At 46.1% G+C, this 19,412-nt stretch overlaps 1 long non-coding RNA gene across 3 annotated transcripts in view; it reads right to left on the bottom strand.

The window, feature by feature from the left end:
• LOC132366760 (uncharacterized) overlaps nt 1-19,412 on the bottom strand; it is a 182,657-nt gene that overhangs the window by 83,215 nt on the left and 80,030 nt on the right. For all 3 annotated transcript variants that reach the window (XR_009503504.1, XR_009503503.1, XR_009503505.1), the window contains one exon: nt 18,157-18,274. This is a non-coding gene — a long non-coding RNA (uncharacterized LOC132366760). The remainder of the gene's footprint in view (nt 1-18,156; nt 18,275-19,412) is intronic.

Raw genomic sequence — 19,412 nt, 5'->3', positions numbered from 1 at the left:
CAGCCTCCTGTTTTCTCGGTCCCTCTTTGCATGTCAGCACTCTCCCTCACCTTTACACATTCAGGTGGAAAACTGTGTGGCACCAGCCATATCTTGGTGCTTCTGTTTCTCAACTGTGTGGTTTAGGACAAGTGACTTAACCTCCCTGAACCTCACTTCCCTCCTCTGTAAAATGGGTATATTAATGTAAGTTGTCCGAATGATCAAAGGAAATAACGCAGGTAGTGTGCCCGGCCCATGTTCATTTCCAGGCTGCAGCTCATCAGGCCCTCTCACAGAGGCATTTGACCAACAACTTCACAGCATGCCCCTTCTGTTCCCTTCTATGAGGGCTTCTCCATGTCATAGGCTGGTGTCCTCCACCTCACCAAAACCTGCCCCTCCAATGCAGTGTCACCTCCTCTGAGAAGCCTGCCCTGACTCCTTCAGCCACACTGAGCACTCCCACTTTTGCATTGCTATTGAAAGTATGGTTCCTGCCACATTTTCTTGTATTTTAGGCTCATGTCACTAAGTAGGCGACTGCCTTTTCTTTCCGGCATCCACTGTGCCATACCAGAATCAAGGATCTTTCATAACAGGTAAAACTGGATCTTTAACTCAGGATTTCAAAGAGTTTATGTATCTATACCTGTATCTATTTATCTATCCATCCACACACACAAACACACACACACACACATATATATATATATACATAATGTGTATATAGGTATATAAGTAGACACATGTATATTTGCATGTATATATAAAATATATATGCATATATATTTAATAATTCATCCCTAATTCTTGTTCCATTAGAAAAGTAGGTCAAGACCTGGAAGATCTTTGCTTTTCTTCACTAGCTTTGAAAAGCAAAGGTAAAGAAATGTGGATGTTAAACAGAGGTAGAGGAAACTGGGGAAAGGAGGGAGGGAAAGCTTGAGAAGGGAGAAAGGGGAAGACGATGGCTAAACATATGATCTCGTTTAGTCCTCAGAACAACCCTGGTGTGACTTCCACTTTGCAGATGAGGAAACCGAGGCCTGGAAAGATGAAGTGCCGCACACAGGGTTGCAGAGCCAGATCAGATGTTCGCTCTGCCTGATGCTGAAGTTGGTGCTTTTGTTGCAAAACCAGGCTACGTCCCCTCTGCCAGGTGTGGGATGGTGGTTAGGTGCACGCACTGTGAGCCAGACTACCCGTGTTGAATCCTGACCTGCCGCTTACTAGCTGAGGGGACTTGGGTGAGTTACCTCACTCTAGGCCTCAGTTTCATCATCAATAAAATGGGAGTGACAAAAAGAGAAGGATCGCTTCATGTGGATGTTGTGGACATTAATGATCTCTAGCAAGTAAAGCACTTACAAAAGTTCCAGGTGCAGAGTTCATCCTCCGTCAGCACTAGCGATGGTCGTTCTCCCAGGTCTCCCCATGACGGGAGCAATGGCTCCGGCAGAATCCAGCAGACTCAGGGGGAGCCCACTTCCTCATTACTCCAGACCCAACTTCTCCCTTGTCCTCCTTGCCCAAGGTCAGGACCCGACCAGGATCCTGTTGCTCACATCATTACAACATAGCTTCCCATCCTTTGTGTAGGTGATTTGCAACTAGGGCACAGGTGGAATTTTGACGACAGGAAATATGTCTTGTGGAGAACAAACCAATGAAGGCAAAACTCCTCAATATGCTCCATGTTACTGATTTCTTCTCTTGAGTTTTCACTTCAAAGAGCACCAGCATTGGTTTCTGCTTCATTTTCCCATCTCCCATCATTTCCAACATAGGAAAATGCCCAGGATCACACAGCTACCAGGTGGAGAAACCGGGATTTGAACATAGATCATCGGATTCCAGCCCCTGCCTGCTGAACCACTGCTCCACAGGGCCAACCTTTCCCTACAGAATATAACTTGAGGACAGGCATCACCTATTACACTTCCAACCATGGCTGGTACCTCGCAGCTTGCTTATAATAAATAATCAGTACCCACTGATAGACTTGTTGCCTGACAACATTAAAGGCCTTCATTTAATCTCTTCTCTTCAGAGTTGATTATCTCAGGGTTGAATTGAGGAAAGGCTGAAATAGTTATTCATTCATTCATCAAACATGTACTGAATGCCTAACCAGGACAAGACTCTAAGCTGGGTGCTAGAGAAATGAAAATCAGCAAGACAAGTCCCCTGCACTCCAGCTGCTTCAAGTCTATGTCAGGGAGGCAGTGCAGGGATTCCCAACCCTGGACGAACATTTAATCTCCTGGGGAACTTTTAAAAAAATCCGGATGCCTGGGCCTCACCTCCAGTGGTTCTGATTTAATTACTCTGAGGTGGGAACCCAAGCTTTGTTTGTTGGTTTGTTTTTTTTTTTTTTAATAGTAAACTTTTTTATTTTAGAACAGTTTTAGATTGACAGAATTACTATGAAGGTAATAGAGAGCATTCCTATAAACACCATGCCTAGTTTCCCCTACTATTAACATCTTACATAAGTATGGTACATTTGTCACAATTAACGGACCAATATTAATGCATTATTATTAACTAAAGTCTATCCTTTATTTAAATTTCCTCAGCTTTTCCCTAATGTCCTTTTTCTGTCCCAGGATCCCACCTGGGACACCTCATTACATTTAGTCATCATATTTCCTTAGGCTTCTCTTCTGTGACAGTCTCTTGGCTTTGGTATGTTTTTAATTCCTCAGATTATATTATGCAGCCAGGGCTGCAAACTTCTGGTCTGGGGTCAAAAGCATGGAACGTGTAGAGGCGGCTGTCTGGGTTCAAACTCTGGCTGGGCTGCTTAATAGTTATGAGGCCTTGGGCAGTAAGCAATCCTGTAGGGCCCCTATTTCCTCACATGTATAATGGAAATATTAATAGTAGCTACCCCATAAGTTGTAAAGGGCGAACGAGGCCAGTGTTTCTCAACTTTGTCATATCATAGCAGCCAGAGAAAATACATAGCATTTGTAGGATGTACTGACATAGCACACAACCCAAGTTCTAGTGGCATAAATGCATGAATCTTCTCACAGCCAGGGATGAGGGGATCAAAGCTTGAGCCGCCGGTAGCTCTTCTGTGCCGGGTTAGGAAGTTCTGGGTTGACATGTGTAGAAGCACTTAGACTCTACCTCGGCCTGTGCAAGCCCTCCATAAACGTGGAAGAGGCAGACCTGTAAAGTGCAAGGAGTAGTGCAGACTGGGGAAGCGATAGGGGCAAGGCAAGAGCAGTACTTCCCGGGCCCATTTGTACCGACCTTTTGCCTTTCCAAAGGGAATGGGCATTGTCTCTGGAGCAGGAAGGAACTGCTCTCACTTCCTGAAGCTGGGTGACCAGCTATGGACATAAACCCAGGGCACCTCGTTACACTGCGAGGAACAAGAGCAGCCAGGCTGCTGACACATGAGGAATGCAGAGCGCCGGGAAAATTAAGTAGTGGCCCTTGGAAACAAGATTCAAGATTTCGTGTCCGGAGCCTCCTGCAAGGATGATCCCTCCTGCTGGTTACTGCCTCTCTGGCGCCACCCTGTGGTGTCGGCTGGGTGGTTCACGACTGGCCGAACCTGCCAAAACTCTGGTAAGTTTTTTTTTTGTTTTTTTTTTTTAATGGAGAGTTTTTTTAACTAAGAAACTTAAGACTTGGGTAGATCAAATAAAAACAATTTCTAGGGGAAAAAATAAAAACTCCCAATGAAATAAAACGTTAACACTGTCTGGGCCATTGCAGAACCCAGAGAATATATTCGTGTATTTGAAAAATTCCAGGCACTTCATAATTGACCTTTTGATACAAAATGACCTATTAAACTTGCAGTTTGTAGTTCTTGGCTTTGAGGTTCACAGGACAAGCTGGGAAGTCTTCAAACCTTGAGCTGAGTTAATCCCAAGAGGAGTTATTTGGCTTTTGAATCAGTTTTTCTTTTCTAAGACGTAACAGCGGCAACAGCACCCACCTTCTGGCCTCCTCTTTCTGGGCTTGACGACCCTGCAAGAACCACCACAGCTTCATCTGCCTGGGAGCCGAGAGACTCGGTTAGACTATAGCACGCACAGCAGCTGGGAGTCACCCGTTCCCAGCAACATTCCCTTCATCTTTCCAGCCAGCTTTGAATGCAGTGTTTGGATGAGTGGGATCAAACGTTCTCCCAGCACCTGCTTCTGTTCCTGGGCAAGTGCTGCAGCCAGCATGGAGGTGCTGGGAGGGTCCAGCCCCACACACGGACCAGCAGGCTGTGCTGCCCTAGGAGGTGCTATGGTAGGATGAGGGCTGTGGCCATTGGAGGCATATTTGTACAGTGCAAAGATGCTAATCATTTTGATCCCAGCCAAGCTTTGTTGTCTCAGAGTTGATCTTGGGATCAAGCTCTGGGTTCAAATGTTCCAGTCCATCTTCAGTAACAGAAAGTCTGTTTTTTCCCCTCATTTGCTAGGTGTGAATTTCCCGAGGCTGAAGAAATTAGAGATGTGAAAGATTGTTACCATGAGATGGTTCTCTCTGCAATTTGCCCACAAATGTGTCAGCACCATCTCTAACAGACAGTCCTTGTACCTTTGAGACCCAGAGACATTCATAGATGATTTAGAAATAATAAATGCTGATATGCAGAAAAGACCTCTCACTACTATAAAGCATTTCTGTGTTCCTCATCTTATAGTGAAGTGTGTCAATGGCAAGAGTTTTATAGTTGACAGACTAGGTTTCAAATTTTAGCCCTGCTGTGTGACCTTGGGTAAGTTGCTTAACCTCCCTGAGCCTCCATGTTCTCATCTGTGAAATTGAGATACAAATGCCATCCTCAAAGTGTTGTTTTGGGAGGATTAAGAAGCATAGTCATTGCTAAGCTGAATGCCTGGCATGTGGTAAAAGCTCAATCATGGGTGGCTAGGACTGTGATTACTCCCACTATAACTTTATGAGGTGGGACAGGCCCGCTTTACAGATGAAGGAATTAGAGCTCAGAGACACAGAGTGACTGATCCACGTGAGTGGCACAGCCCATGGGGGCTCAAACTCTGGTTCTCCAGGCACTGAGTCTAGAGCCCTTTCCTCATTCCACATATAGGGTGCCTGCTCTCCTCCCTGCCAGATTCTCAGACACTCAGCTGAGGCTCAGACCACAGGGCTGGAGAAACAGCCACATCAGAAGAAACCAAAGCAAGGAACAGAAGATCCACCAGACAGGCGTGAGCTGGCTGCCGGGAGCTCAGGGGCTTAAGGACCCAGACACAGAGTTGGGGAGATTCAGCCCTGTGTCCACAGCAGGGAGGGCCAGAGGGGTGTGCGAGGCTGAGGTCTTGGTATTAAAGGACAGACGGCCTAGCAAGCAGCCGGTGAAGGCTGACTCAGGGAGCCATGGACTCGAGAGGCCAGAGGCTGGAGACAAGGACAAATATGAAGAACCCAGAAATGGACAGAAATAGAGGGAGGGAAACTTGACGAGAGGCTCCAAGATAGTATTAATTGAGCATGGCACCTGGCTTCTGGGGTGTGGCAGGTGAAAAGTCTGTCTGTGGTGGAGTCAGTTAAGATACTCCTTTAAGATTCCTTCTAATGACAAAAAAAGAAAGTGTCTTTCCTTAGCAAACGAAGCAAACTTTCATAAGCCAAATTCCTCCAAGTCTCCAGTCAAGGGAAATTGGCTAGGAGAAATTTGATTTGCCATGATTTGATGTCAGATGCTCTGGATATCCATGTGATGTGTCCATGTGATGTCCACGTGTCGGTCCAGTAGAAGTAACCAGAATCTCTTTCAGCTTGTTTTCCAGAGAACCTGGAGTCATGGAATCTTAGACTGAAAGGTCATCCAGCTCACATTTTCCTCCAGTGCATGAAGCTTCCCTTTCAAAGTGGTCTGCCAGGCTCCGCTTGAACATCTCTGGTGATGGGGAGCTCACTAACCCCCAAGGCAGCCCTTTACATATATGGACAGCTCTGAATCTTAGAAAATGTTTCCTTATTATATTCTTCAGTTGCCAGTGACAGAAAAGACTAACTGAAACTGCCATTAGCAAAAAATAAATTCACAAATAAGCAATAAATAAGGAATACATTTTGCAGTAGACCCTTGATGTGCCACCCAGATCCCCGCCCCCATGAAGGACTTTCAGCACCAGCTGCTGGAGAGCTGCCAGCAGACAACCTTTAACTGCCAACCCCTTCACGGGTTGACTTCCCTGCAGCCGTCTTTCCTGGGGCAACCCACAGCCAATGACTAATCGATGCCAGAGTATAGCTATCTGGGTCATCTCCACCTAGGGCTCCTCCTGGGCTTGGCTGAAGTCATCAGGACTGCATTTGGCTTGAGCCCTCCCTCTGCAGCTTCTCCTCCCTTCCCTTCCCTTCCCTTCCCTTCCTCCGGCATTCATCCCTAGGGCACTCCTGGCACTCCTGAATAAACATCCTGCAACCTAAACTCTGCCTCAGAGTCCACTTTCCAGGGAACAAAATTGTGGCATACTGGCTCCCCTAAGTGGAAGGTCTAGGGCAGGGGTCCCCAACCCCTGGGCCATCTGCCGCTCCCCATTGCTCTCATTACCGTCAGAATCATTCCCCTTCTGCCCCTGTCTGTGGAAAAATTATCTTTCATGAAACCAGTCCCTAGTGCCAAAAAGGTTGAGGACCGCTGGTCCAGGGGATATCAGGCACAGCTGGTTCTAGGGGCTCAGGAGGAACGAGTCGGGGCATAGTGTCACCCCTTCTCTTGGCTGTGCTCAGCTTTGTGCCAACTTCACTTTCAGATACTCACATCCATGCAGCCTCAAATCTAAGGGGGGGCAGCTTTTCACCAATAACTCCATAGAAGTTCAAAATGTACTTCTCATTGAACTGATTTGAGTCACAGGCCGTTTCTTGGATCAATCATTGTGGCCAGAGAGGATGGGATATGCTGATTCTCTTAGGCCAGAGTCATAAGATCATCTGGATGAAGGGACGGAGTCATCGGCCAAAACACAAGGGCCAAGAGTAGGGGAGGGACTGTCCCGTGAACAACACGTGGGTTCTGTGACCAGAAGAAAGGAAGGCTGACGCCATGCAGGCAAACACCAAAAAAGTCTATCACAATTCTGCTGTGCGGAAGTCCATCTCCTTGCTGTTCCCGCTCACAGGGTCACATGGCACGGAAGTCCTAGCCCTCTTCCACAGGACGCATATTTGAAGAGCCCCGTTCTCCCCCCACCTCCAGGCTGTCCCTCCAGTGTCCATCTCCCATCTTCTCCTACGTGGCTTGGCTCTGAGTCCTCTTACCTCTCAGAGCATTTTCTTCTAAAAACAATCTCTTTTGTCTTTAGTTTCATAGTGTGCTGTCCAGAATGAAATACAATGCTCTTAGAAGTGTACCAGATAATCACTTCTCTCCTTTGAGACATTCTGCTTCTATTAATGAAGTCCGGGGTCAAGAATGAGCTTTACTTGGTGGACATAAAAATTGACTTCTAACAATAAATTAGGTGCTATTTGCCTAAAGCCCTGAGTTGCCTTCCCGAGTTCCAGTACTGTCATGTACCTTCTCATTCCACAGTTGTGCAGTTAGGTTTTTGAACAATATTGCATATAATGAATGACAATTCTATATATATATATATATTGATTGGATATCAGAGCTCATCCTACTTTGATTCTCTGGGTGTAGGCGTATAAAATTATATACGTGAGAAAGATTATTGGACCAGAATTCTGGATTCAAGTTCTAAGCACCAACACTTAGAAGCTGTGTGACCTTTGCTGATCACTTAATTACCCGGTCTCCACTTCATCATATAGATATGAGTTAAAAATGAGTTTAAAAAAATTTACCTCATATAAGTCGTACATATCAAATCAAATATCATATATGCTTTGAAAACTATACGTATGTGTGTATATAGTATAAAATGTTTTATATTATTAAATGCTTTTCTTACTGTATAAGAAACGTTACAGTATAAAATGTTTTCTTACTGTAGGTCACAGTTTGAAACTTTGAAGAAAAACATGCATTCCAGGCCTATACCTGTCTTATTCACCAGTGTACACACAAACAGACACACACATACACACACACGCACACACACCCGCGCGCGCACACACACACAAACTGAAACAAAGTTTCATGAAACAAAACTCTCTCTTATTGGGCTTCCCTGGTGGCGCAGTGGTTAAGAATCCTCCTGCCAATGTAGGGGACACGAGTTCGAGCCCTGGTCCGGGAAGATCCTACATGCCGCGGAGCAACTAAGCCCATGCGCCACAACTACTGAGCCTGCACTCTAGAGCCCACGAGCCACAACTACTGAGCCCATGTGCTACAACTACTGAAGCCCATGCTCCTAGAGCCCGTGCTCCACAACAAGAGAAGCCACTGCAATGAGAAGCCCGCGCACTGCAATGAAGAGTAGTCTCACCGCTCGCAGCAACTAGAGAAAGCCCGCATGCAGCAATGAAGACCCAACACAGCCAAAATAAATGAATAAATAAAATTAATAAAGAGAAAAAAATTCAAAAACAAAAACAAAAACAAAAAAACTCCCTCTTATTACATATGCATAAGAAACAAATAACAAAGTTAAATAGCAAACATAATTGTATTACTATTCAAATACAACATAGAAAGATTATCCCAAAATAAATAATACAAAACCCAGAAATGCTGGTCACGACCCCACTACATTGATTTCATAGACCATCAATAATCACAACTCAGACATGTGGATGGCGATTCCAGCAGAGTGCGGTACAGGCGGGGCTGAGGAAGCTACACCTGTGGGTACCACCTACGGTATGGAAGCCCCAAGCGGGACACCCAGCAGAGACCCAGGACGCTGGAGGCATTTAAGAAACAGAAAGTGGCGTTTAAGCTGAAAGCTGAAGGCTGAATATGAGTTGCAGAGGCTGGAGGGTGAGAGAAGCCTGGATGAGCTTGAAGAACTGCAGGCAGAAGGGTCTGCAGAGAGAAAACAGACCCCTGGCCTCTCACCACTACAGCACAAGAAAAGGGAAGACGACGTTTCCTCCCTAAAACATCATGGTGAGAACAGGTCATTGAACTGAAAGTTTGCAAGATAAAAACAAAACAAAATCTTGACAAAAATATTAAGTAGAAAAAAAAATATGTATACCCAAATAAACAAACAAAAATTCAAAACTCTTAAGAAAGATCCAAAGAAGTCAATTATGATCAAAATATTTGATGAGTGGGATGAAGTTCAAGATTCTTCTCTCACACTTCCTTAGGGAGTAGTGAGTCAGGCATAATTTACCTAATTGCTCACACTTACTTTTAATCTCAGTGGAAATGAAACTGCTTAAATTGCAAAGTTGATAAAGCTTTGAAAAACGTAGACAGGTATGGTTCCTGGCTCCAGAAAGCTCCCTTCCTCCCCGGGGCCTGCCACTCTCAGCATTACTCACACCTGCAGACAGGCAGGGCCTGGGACTGCAGCTCCCAAGTGGAGACAGGGCAGGACTATAAAAAGCGCCTCAACCACAAATCAACCATCTTCCAGCTGACTGGCCTCACACTCCACTTTCAGGTGCTCTGATAATTGGGCCTCTGATTGACCTGTTTCCTGGTCTGGGTCCATCTCCCTCCTGCCAGGGCCTGGCTCCCATACTTCACCCCCTTTGGCATGGCATTTAAGCAAAGGTTTTTCTTTCGCCGCTTGGCTCCAATCTCTGCCTCCGCCGTTTCCTATCTGCATAACCCTTCCACACACCTGCAAGCGGGTTATTGCATGAAAGGCCCTTAGAAGCTAGATGATCTGAGAAGGAACACGCATTGGCATTCATGTTTTGGACTCATTAGAAAAGTCCAAGGGGATCAGAATAGATTAATTCTGAAGGAGAAAAGGTGGATGTGAGGAAAACAGCAGGTCTGAGAAGAGAGGAGGAGAGAGAAGGAGAGAGAGAGAAAAAGAGAGAAGCCTCGGGCATCCAACAGTCCACATGCAGATGGAGGCTTTGGAGTGATGGGTTGAGGCAAAGAAAGGAAGGAGCCCACAAAACAAAGCTCTTTCTTTACATCAAAATTTTGCTGCCACCTGGCCTTTCAGTTGCTCCAACACAAGTTCTTTCCTACAGCGTGTGGACCCCTCTGCTGGGCAGGTTGTCCCCCACCTGGCTCCCCCCTATTCATTCTGTAAAGTCACCTTCCAGGTCCCCTGCTTGGGGAGGCCCCCCTGGACCCTGAGACAAAGTCCCTATTGTAAACCCTCATCCCACCCTTTCTTTTCCTTTGTGTCTCCCATCTCACCATGATTCCTCTATTGAATCTGCCCTATTTAAGGTCTCTCTTCTCCACTAGATTGTAAGGCCTGCAGGCCAGGGATCACATTTAGCTTGACTTTCTGCCCAGCTGTGCCTGATCGCCCCTAGACTTTCCACGTAGGTGAGCCGGTATGTTGCAGCTTCACTCCTGCGAAGTGGACTCTGAGACGGAGTTCAGGGTGCAGGCTGTTGGTGAGGCAGTGCCCTGGGGGGTGAACCCTGGAACGAGGGAGGGGGAGGGAGCCGAAGATGCGGAAGAAGGACTGAAGCCAAATGCAGGCCCGGGGACAGCCTCAGCTGCAGCCAGGAGTTGCCCTGGAACTAGAATGGCCTCCAGAGTTAAGGAGTGGGGCGGAGATGATGGGCATTTATACTCAGGTATCGTCAGTCACTGAAAGGGGCTGGTGTGGGGGGGGTCACCTCAGGAAGGGGTGTGCTGGGGCAGGGTGACTTGGTGCAAAGCCATCCTGAAGGGGCTGACTGTTAAAGGTTGTCTGCCGTCTATGATGGCACTGAGTTAAAAATTAAAAGGCATTCCATAACGATTTCATTGTTGCTCATGGTTACTGGGGTGGCAGCGGAAGCCTTTAAATGCACGTTTTATTCATTTCTCCATCCATCCCTCCATCCGTCTGACCACTGACCTCACAAATATTGGCTGAGTGCCTACGAGGTTCCACATGCCCCTCCATAGCACGGAAAGAGCCTACTCACCACACCTCCAGTGGAGGTTTCTCTAAGATTGGAGAAAGTATGTGGGGGGAATAAGGGGCCAGAAGAGTAATGAAAGGGAATAGAAGGGTCTCTAAAGCAAAACCTACACCTGTGGCACAATTTGAGGAAAGGAGCACATAAATGATGGGCACCAACTACAGAGCAGCACTCGCCCTACGTACTTTCATCTCCCCAGTGAGCGACAGACGGTACTGTCACGTTTCATTAAAAAGAAAACTGAGTCTCAGAAAGTTGATGGAACTTGCTTAGAATCATGTAGCCCCCAATGCTGCCAGATGCAAACCCAGCTCTGCCCGAATGGAGGGCTTTTGCTCAACCTTTGCTGAAGACCTTGGCTCAGCCCTTGCTTCAAAGCCATCAGCCAGATGGACACAGAAGGCTGCAGCTGCAAGTGGGCCTCGAGGTGGTTGGGGAGATGCCACCAGCCAAGGATTTGACCAACTGAGTCTGAGCCACCGTGGTCCTCTCTGTCTGCTTCCCCTATGGGTGAACCCCAACCTGCTCACCTTACCTGGCCTGACCCCTGACTGCTCTCTTTGCAGGATGAGTCAGCTCAGCCCTCCTGACCTTGGGCTGTACTCTGACTCCAGTTAACCTGAACACAGCCACAGCGGCTCAGCCACGAGGGCCCATAACCTTTTCTCTGGTGCCCTGCCTACTCTTAAGTGAATGAGCTCATGGAGTATAACAGGTGTAGGTGATCTTGCTTCTATGGAAATTCCCAAGCCTCCCATTGTCTGTGTCCTTCCATGAAAACAAGAACTTGAGCTGCTAATTGGTAAACTCCTTCAAGGCAGGATCACAGTTTAATTCAACTTTGATTCCTGGTACCCAGCGCATTACCCAGCTACAGCAAATGCTCATGATGCATTCATTAAAAAAAAGTAAAACCGGTCAACACACATACACACAAAATGAGTAAGGCTAGAGCCATTCAAAACTAGAATGACACTAACAGAAATTACTCATGTGTTCCACTATATCAGAAAGATCCAGCTTTAGAACATCTTTTGTTCATTTAACAAATACTTATGGAACACTTGCTAAATGTCAGGCGTTGTGCTAGGTGCTGGAAAGACATCACTGAAAAAGAAGATACAGCTCCTAACTTCATGGAGCTTACAGACTAGTGAAAAAATATATATATATAACAAATCATTGACCAAATGGCAGTCATTGTGACCAGCAGCACAGAGAAGCAGCATGATGCTGTGCAAATTAGCATCACTGGGTGCTAGTCTGGTCCCAGGGGTTGCAGATTTTCCTATGGAAGGAATATTCGAGCTGGAAGTTAAAAGATGAATAAGAATTAACCAGACAAAGAGGAAAGAAGTGCCATGACAGCAGGGAGGGTCTAAGGGATTGGAGTGCGCCTGTGAGGCAAGAGCACTGAGAGGTCAGAGAAAGAAGGCATAAGGACACCAGAGGACATTGATGAGGAGGGCGTAGCCAGGTCAGGCAGGGCACTGTGAGCCGTAGCAAAAGATTGGCGTTTTTTAATAAAAGAAATGGGACATCACTGATCATGTTTAAGCAGGGGAGTAACGTAATTAGATTTGTGTTTTTAAAAAATCTTTCTGGCTGCGACATGGAAAATAGATTAGAGAATGCAAGAATGGACGTGAGGCTTAGTCCAGGCAAGAGGCTCTGGTGTCTGGTGTTGGGGAGCAGGGTGCTGGCAGTGAAATGCAGAGTAATGGACAGAAGTGAGAACTCTTCGGGAGGTTATTGGGTTGCAGGACTCGATGACTGTACGATCATGCAGTGGATTGGGGTGGAGGGGAGGTGAAAGGGAGAGGCATGGATAAAGAAGATGTGGCACATATATACAATGGAATATTACTCAGCCATAAAAAGAAATGAAATGGAGGTATTTGTAATGAGGTGGATGGAGTTAGAGTCTGTCATACAGAGTGAAGTAAGTCAGAAAGAGAAAAACAAATACAGTATGCTAACACATATATATGGAATCTAAGGAAAAAAAAAAAAAAGGCCATGAAGAACCTAGTGGCAAGATGGGAATAAAGACACAGACCTACTAGAGAATGGACTTGAGGATATGGGGAGGGGGAGGGGTGAGATGTGACAGGGTGAGAGAGTGTCATGGACATATATACACTACCAAATGTAAAATAGATAGCTAGTGGGAAGCAGCCGCATAGCACAGGGAGATCAGCTCCGTGCTTTGTGACCACCTAGAGGGGTGGGATGGGGAGGGTGGGAGGGAGGGAGATGCAAGAGGGAAGAGATATGGGAACATATGTATATGTATAACTGATTCACTTTGTTATAAAGCAGAAACTAACACACCACTGTAAAGCAATTATACTCCAATAAAGATGTTTAAAAAAAAAAAAGGGAGAGGCAGTGTCAGTGATGACATCTCCCGGATTTCCTCCTTGATTATCTAGGTGTTTGGCGCTGTCATCCTCTGGACAGGAAACCAAAGAGGAGGGGCAAGTCTAGGAGACAGCTAATAAATTCATTTTAAGGGAGTCAAGTTTGTGATGCCAGGCCGATATCCAGATGGTGATGACAAGTCAGTGATTGGAGACAGGGGTCTGAGCTCAGAAGACAGAACTGAAATGGAGATATATGGTAACCACTCCCACATTTATAGGTGGCATTAAAAGCTGTGGGAATGGATGAGATCACGTAGGGAGAGACTAGAGGGGAAAGAGAAAAAACCGACAGGAGCCAGTCTAGAATAAAATCTTCACGACACCTCACCAACAACAACAAAGCCTCAGGGAGGACCAGGAGATGCTCACATGTGCCTAGCACGGATTCTGGAGCTTACAGGTCCTGGAGCTTACAGGATCAACAATGGATGAAGGTCAGGCAAGCCTTTGGCAAGGCAGCCTCAGGGGAGGGAGGGAAGTGCATGTTTACACACTGATAACCCTGAAATAAGGCAGTGCCCCACAGAGGCACTACTGGAAATCTAAATGTCTCTTGGGGAAAAGTCTCTGTGTCCACCTCCCTCCCGTTCTCTTCCTTGACATTTTTGCAGCATTGAAATGCTGGAGTCCTGTAGGGTTGATCCCCAAAGCTGAGGAAATCCAGTTTCTCAGATACGAAAGGGACTCTGGCTCCCGAGTACCAGTGCTCGCCCAGAAGAACTAACCTACGCAATCGAGTTGGTTAAACATGAACTCGCCCACAATCAGAACATCACCCCACCGTCAAGCCTCACAGTCCCCAAACTGAATTATGTAACCTCGTGGGTTTACTAAGAGCCATTTGTCAATTTAATAGCACAAAACCAAGGAGAAGCCAGATTCTCGACTGAGGCGGACAAATTTATGAAGACTATGACTCAGGTGCTTTCTCCCTGGAAGCTCCCTAATAACATGCTGTACGAAGACTAGCTTGTACCTTAGAAGCGGCGGCTTCCAGAAAATAAATTGTGAGATTCTTGATACACACCCACCCACTCATGTACATATCTACACCTGCATACATATGCATGCACACATGGACACATACACATCTGTATCTGTGTATACACCCATGTGGATGTGTAGATGTATACAAATATTTTCTGGAAATGAGAAAAGCATTAGTGGGAGTGAAGTCCTAGATTCTAAGTCTGCCTGGTAACTAACCCTCCTTTGCACAATTTACCATAATGTGTGCGTTGGTGTGTGCACACACATGCACATCCAAAGAAGCACAGTATGTTTTAAGCAATGACAAAGTGGTGGTAACTGATTTTTCCCACCCCCTGCCCCCTGCAAGGAAAAAAGCACTTGGCTCCGTTCCTAGTATATTTATTGGAGAGGAACAAGGCTTTCTGAAGAAGGTGGCATCTGAGCCAGGCCTAGAAGGTGGCCTGGGGTTCTAGTAGCTGGAGAGTTGGTGGGGATGGCGTTCTAGGAGCAAGGGAACAGTCTGAACAGAGATGGGAAAGTCAGGACCTTGAGAAACCCTAGGCTTTCACTAGAGCATTGGGTACATCTGGAAAAACAATGAAGGTAAAAATGAACAAGCAGGTTGGGCGGAGGGTCCTATCATGGAGGGTCTCAAATTTTGGGTGAAATAATTTGGACTTCATCTGTAGGACATGGGGCGTGGGAAGCATTTCAAAGGGTTTCAAGAGGAAAGTGACATGATCAGGATTATGCTTCAGGAAGACTAATCTGCTCACAGGTTGGTGAGAATTGGAAATGGAAAATTCGGGAGGTTGTAACAGCACTCCAGGCCAGAATTTAAAATAGCGAGATTATGAATATCTCTTAACATGGAAAGATGCTTGTAATAAAGTTCTAAGGTTAAGTCAGTTGCAAGTTGATATGTATTATATACATAATCTCATTTTTGCTAATATAAATACACCTACACCTACAAGCTATAACTGCAGAGGAAAAGTCCAAATACACAAACACTGGTTATTTCTTGTTGGTGGGATATTGGGTCACTTTTATTTTTTATTTGATTTTGTGTATTTTATATTATTTCCTACAATGAACATTTTCTTGTGTTAAAAAAAACAGGAGGAGAGAGGAGGGAGACAGAATCTGCCTCTATCAACCAGAAAGTCTGTCAAAGTATTTTCCTAAACAATAGAATCATATACCTTGGAGCTGGATTGGGCCTCTCCCCTCATTTAATAGCCCAAAGTCGAGGATATGGTGACCTAAACCATTGAGGAAGCCACTAGAACGGAAAGGACACAGTATTTTCCTTCCGAGGTTCCTAAGCCAGTCAATCCTGGCACTTGAGAGCTAGACAACCTAGTTTAGGTGAAGAATGCCAACAGCTGTGAATCTGGGCTGCAAACTGGACAGGCCACAATACCACTCACAGGCTGAGAAAGCCTTATTGCCAGAAGAGTTTGGGGATTATTAGACCAACCCTACCACTGAGTAGCACTGAAGAACAGGACAGTGAAAGTGAAAGGGCTTGACGGCGTTCTGGTAAACTACCGAACTTTCTTGTCTAGTGCTCGTTAACTCAGGCTGTATCAGAGTCACCACACACACCTCAACTCCAACCTCCTCGCTGAATCTAATCCATCCACAGCAAATCGTGTATCAAGCTCTTACCGTTTACCAGGCAATGTTCTACGGGTGGGAAGCCCAGCAGCGATCAAAGCTGATTCCGTGGGTCAGACCTGTGGCATTTCATGTCCTTGAAGATCCCCGCCATGTTTTTTCCTCTTCCATTCTCCCTGCTCCCTTCCTTCTGGCTTCTTGAATATAAGCTTCGCGATAGCTGGGATTTGTATTGGTTGTTTTCTCGGCTGTGGGCCCAGGACCCAGAACACCTGCTTGGCCCATAGTAAGGGATCCACAAATAATTGTTGAACCAATGGCCTTCACATGGGCTGTGTCTTTGACAAGGATCATGCTTCCTCTACCATTCTGTCAAGCTTATTTCTCTGAACCCCTCAAACATCACTCTCTCTGAGAAGCTTTCTGGAATTTACCAGATTCTTCTGTTAATGATTCTCTTGGTATCCTGTGCTGCTTCTCTTAGCATTTAGCGTCACTGTAATTACATAATTACTTAATCTGTCTCTCCTGTGAGTATAGCGACTCCATGAATCCTGGGCCTGGCTGGTCTTATTTACCTCTATATCCCCAGTTCATAGCACAGAACCGGGCCCATGGGAGTCACTCAAAGTTGTCAAGTGACTGACTGACTGAAAGAATGCATACAATTTGATGGCCACTGAATCCCAGCTGGAAACAAGAGTAATCATCATTCCTGTGGTTACTAAGGATGCTCCTGGACAGCTGTTGGCAGGGTGGATCACAGCAAGGAGGTTAAGCCCCAGGGCATTTTTTTGCCGCCTGGTCCTGTTTCTGAGAGTAAATTCAGGAAACTGGAGGATGCACTGCACTCACTGATTCATTCAACAAATACTTAGGTGTCATTAGATGAGGTACAAAGATGACTAAAACAGTCTCTGCTTTTGAGGGACTTGTAATTTAGTGGGGGTAATGGTACTAACAAGATAAAGGCACTGATATCTTTTTTTTTTTTAACATCTTTATTGGAGTATAATTGCTTTACAATGGTGTGTTAGTTTCTGCTTTATAACAAAGTGAATCAGTTATACATATACATATGTTCCCATATCCCCTCCCTCTTGCGTCTCCCTCCCTCCCACCCTCCCTATCCCACCCCTCTAGGTGGTCACAAAGCACAGAGCTGATCTCCCTGTGTTATGCGGCTGCTTCCCACTAGCTATCTATTTTACGTTTGGTAGTGTATATATGTCCATGCCACTCTCTCACTTTGTCACATCTTACCCTTCCCCCTCCCCATATCCTCAAGTCCATTCTCTAGTAGGTCTGAGGCACTGATATCGTGAAAGCTGTATTAGTTTTCTAGGGTTATCATAACAAAGTTCCGTGAACTGAGTGGCTTAGGGATTTATTGTCTCACAGTTCTGGAGGCTAGAAGTCCAAGATCAAGGTGTCAGCAGGGTCATGCTCCTTCTAGAAGCACTAGGGAAAGCTCTGTCCCAGGCCTGTCTACTAGCTTTGGGAGTTCCTTGGCTTGTGGCAGCGTGACTCCAGTCTTTGCACGGCGTTCTTACTGTGTATGTCTGTGTCCAAATTTTTCCCTTTTTATAAGGACACCAGTCATATTGGATTAGATCCCAGCCTAATGACCTCATTTTAACTCGATTACCTCTATAAAGAGCTTATCTCCAAATACAGTCACAGTCTGAGGTACTGAGGATTAGGACTCCAACACAACTTTGGGGGAACACAATTCAGCCCAGGACAGAGCCACTCTGAGAGAGGTCTGCACAGGACCCAGAGTGGCAGCAGGAGGAAATAATCCAATCCCATGGGGATGGGGCTGGGGGGTGAGGAAAGGGTGCAGAAAAGGCTTCTCAGAGCACATGAACCTCGGACTCAATCTTGAAGAAGGAACGAGTATTTTCCAAGTCATGTGGGGTGGAGGTGGGGTGGGGTGGAGGTGGGGTGCAGAGAGGGTTGGACAAGGTGGGCAGGAACCAGATATTAAAAGACTCAGTGAAACCAAAGGGTTGGTCCTGAATGTCCCCCAAGTCCTCCAGCTTTCCAGAATGATCCTTTTGTTCAATATGCAAATGGAAAAAGCTGAAATAGCTACGCTGTGAACAGCGGGAAGCCTGATGTCGCTGAGGATTCAGTGTGGTTCTGGTGGAGGCAAGACTCTCCTGGGCCACTCGGCACTGCAACTCACCTGTGACTGGGGCTCGGCGCTGCTCTCAGCCTCTGCTGCTGCCGTCTGCCTCTGCATCCCTCAGTCCTTTCCGGACTCTTCTCCCACGACTGTGGGCATGGCAAGCTTACGCTGCTGGCTGGGGAGAGCAAAAGGACACAGCACAGAATAGGAAACAGCTTATCTGAAACACTGGCCATGGTGGCCCCAGCTTCCCTTGGCCACCTCCACTAAAGGAAAGTTCTTACCAGCCAGCTGTATCTTCTTAGGCTCCTGTCACCCCACCTTCTCTGTCTCACCAGTTAGAATCTTTTAGAAGCTTTTGAAAGGACCAATGCCCAAGACCATCTCAAACCACTTAAGTCAGCCTCCATGGGAGTGGGGTCAGGCAGGGATATATCTCCAAGCTCCCAGGTCCTTCTAGAGTGACGACAGCACTGGGAAGACCACTCTGTGTACAGACCTGGCTCATATCTCCCCTTCCTCATTGTCCTGGCAGCTAAGGAAAGCTCTGGTTCCTATTACCTTATTCTTATTATGCAGAGCAATTCCTCTGTCTGTCTGTCTGTCTGTCTGATTTGCTCTCACTTACCCAGGCCCAGGCACATTAGGCCAGCTCTTCTCAAAATAATAAATAAATGAGGTCAGTCATGATGTGCTCCTACAAAACAGCATCCTTTTCCTCTAAAATGAATCGTGTCTCTCCCCTTACAGGGAAAACCATTATACCTCCAAGCTTTTGTATTAAATACCATATTTCAGTGATTTTAAGACTCAAATATTTCCCACATTTTAACCTATCTGAAAGCATATGTATCTTATCATCAATGGGGTGTCATAGTTTATTTGACAATGTTTTGGGTTTTTTTTCAGTGTTTCAAATAACAAACACCTTACAATTGTAAGGGGATTTGATTTGATGAGATAGTGTAGCAAGAACCTTTTTATTCCTCTTGCCACAAGGGCTGGTTTTGCCAAGGAGTTTGGACTTTATGTCATAGGTAGTAGGGAGCCATCAAAGGGTTTTGAGTGAGGGAGTAACATGGCAATGCCTGGCTTTCCAGAACCACTTTGTCACATGCCCATGGGAGTAAGGCAGGAAGGCTTTTCAGTGGAACTAGAAAATCAGGCCTGCCTAGGGGTGAAGGGATCCAAACTTGGTTCCTTGCGAGCAGGAAGGATTTTGATTCCCTGTGCTAAGGCCCTCGTGTCACTGTGGTCCAGGGGCTTCCTTAGGGAAGGCTCATCTGCTCTCTCCTAAGAGACCCGAGGTGGTA

Source organism: Balaenoptera ricei, chromosome 1 (assembly GCF_028023285.1).
Source record: "Balaenoptera ricei isolate mBalRic1 chromosome 1, mBalRic1.hap2, whole genome shotgun sequence".
In the NCBI taxonomy this organism is placed as follows: Eukaryota; Metazoa; Chordata; class Mammalia; order Artiodactyla; family Balaenopteridae; genus Balaenoptera; species Balaenoptera ricei.
Note: the sequence above shows the minus strand (reverse complement) of the source record. Positions and strands in the feature narration are given on the sequence as shown.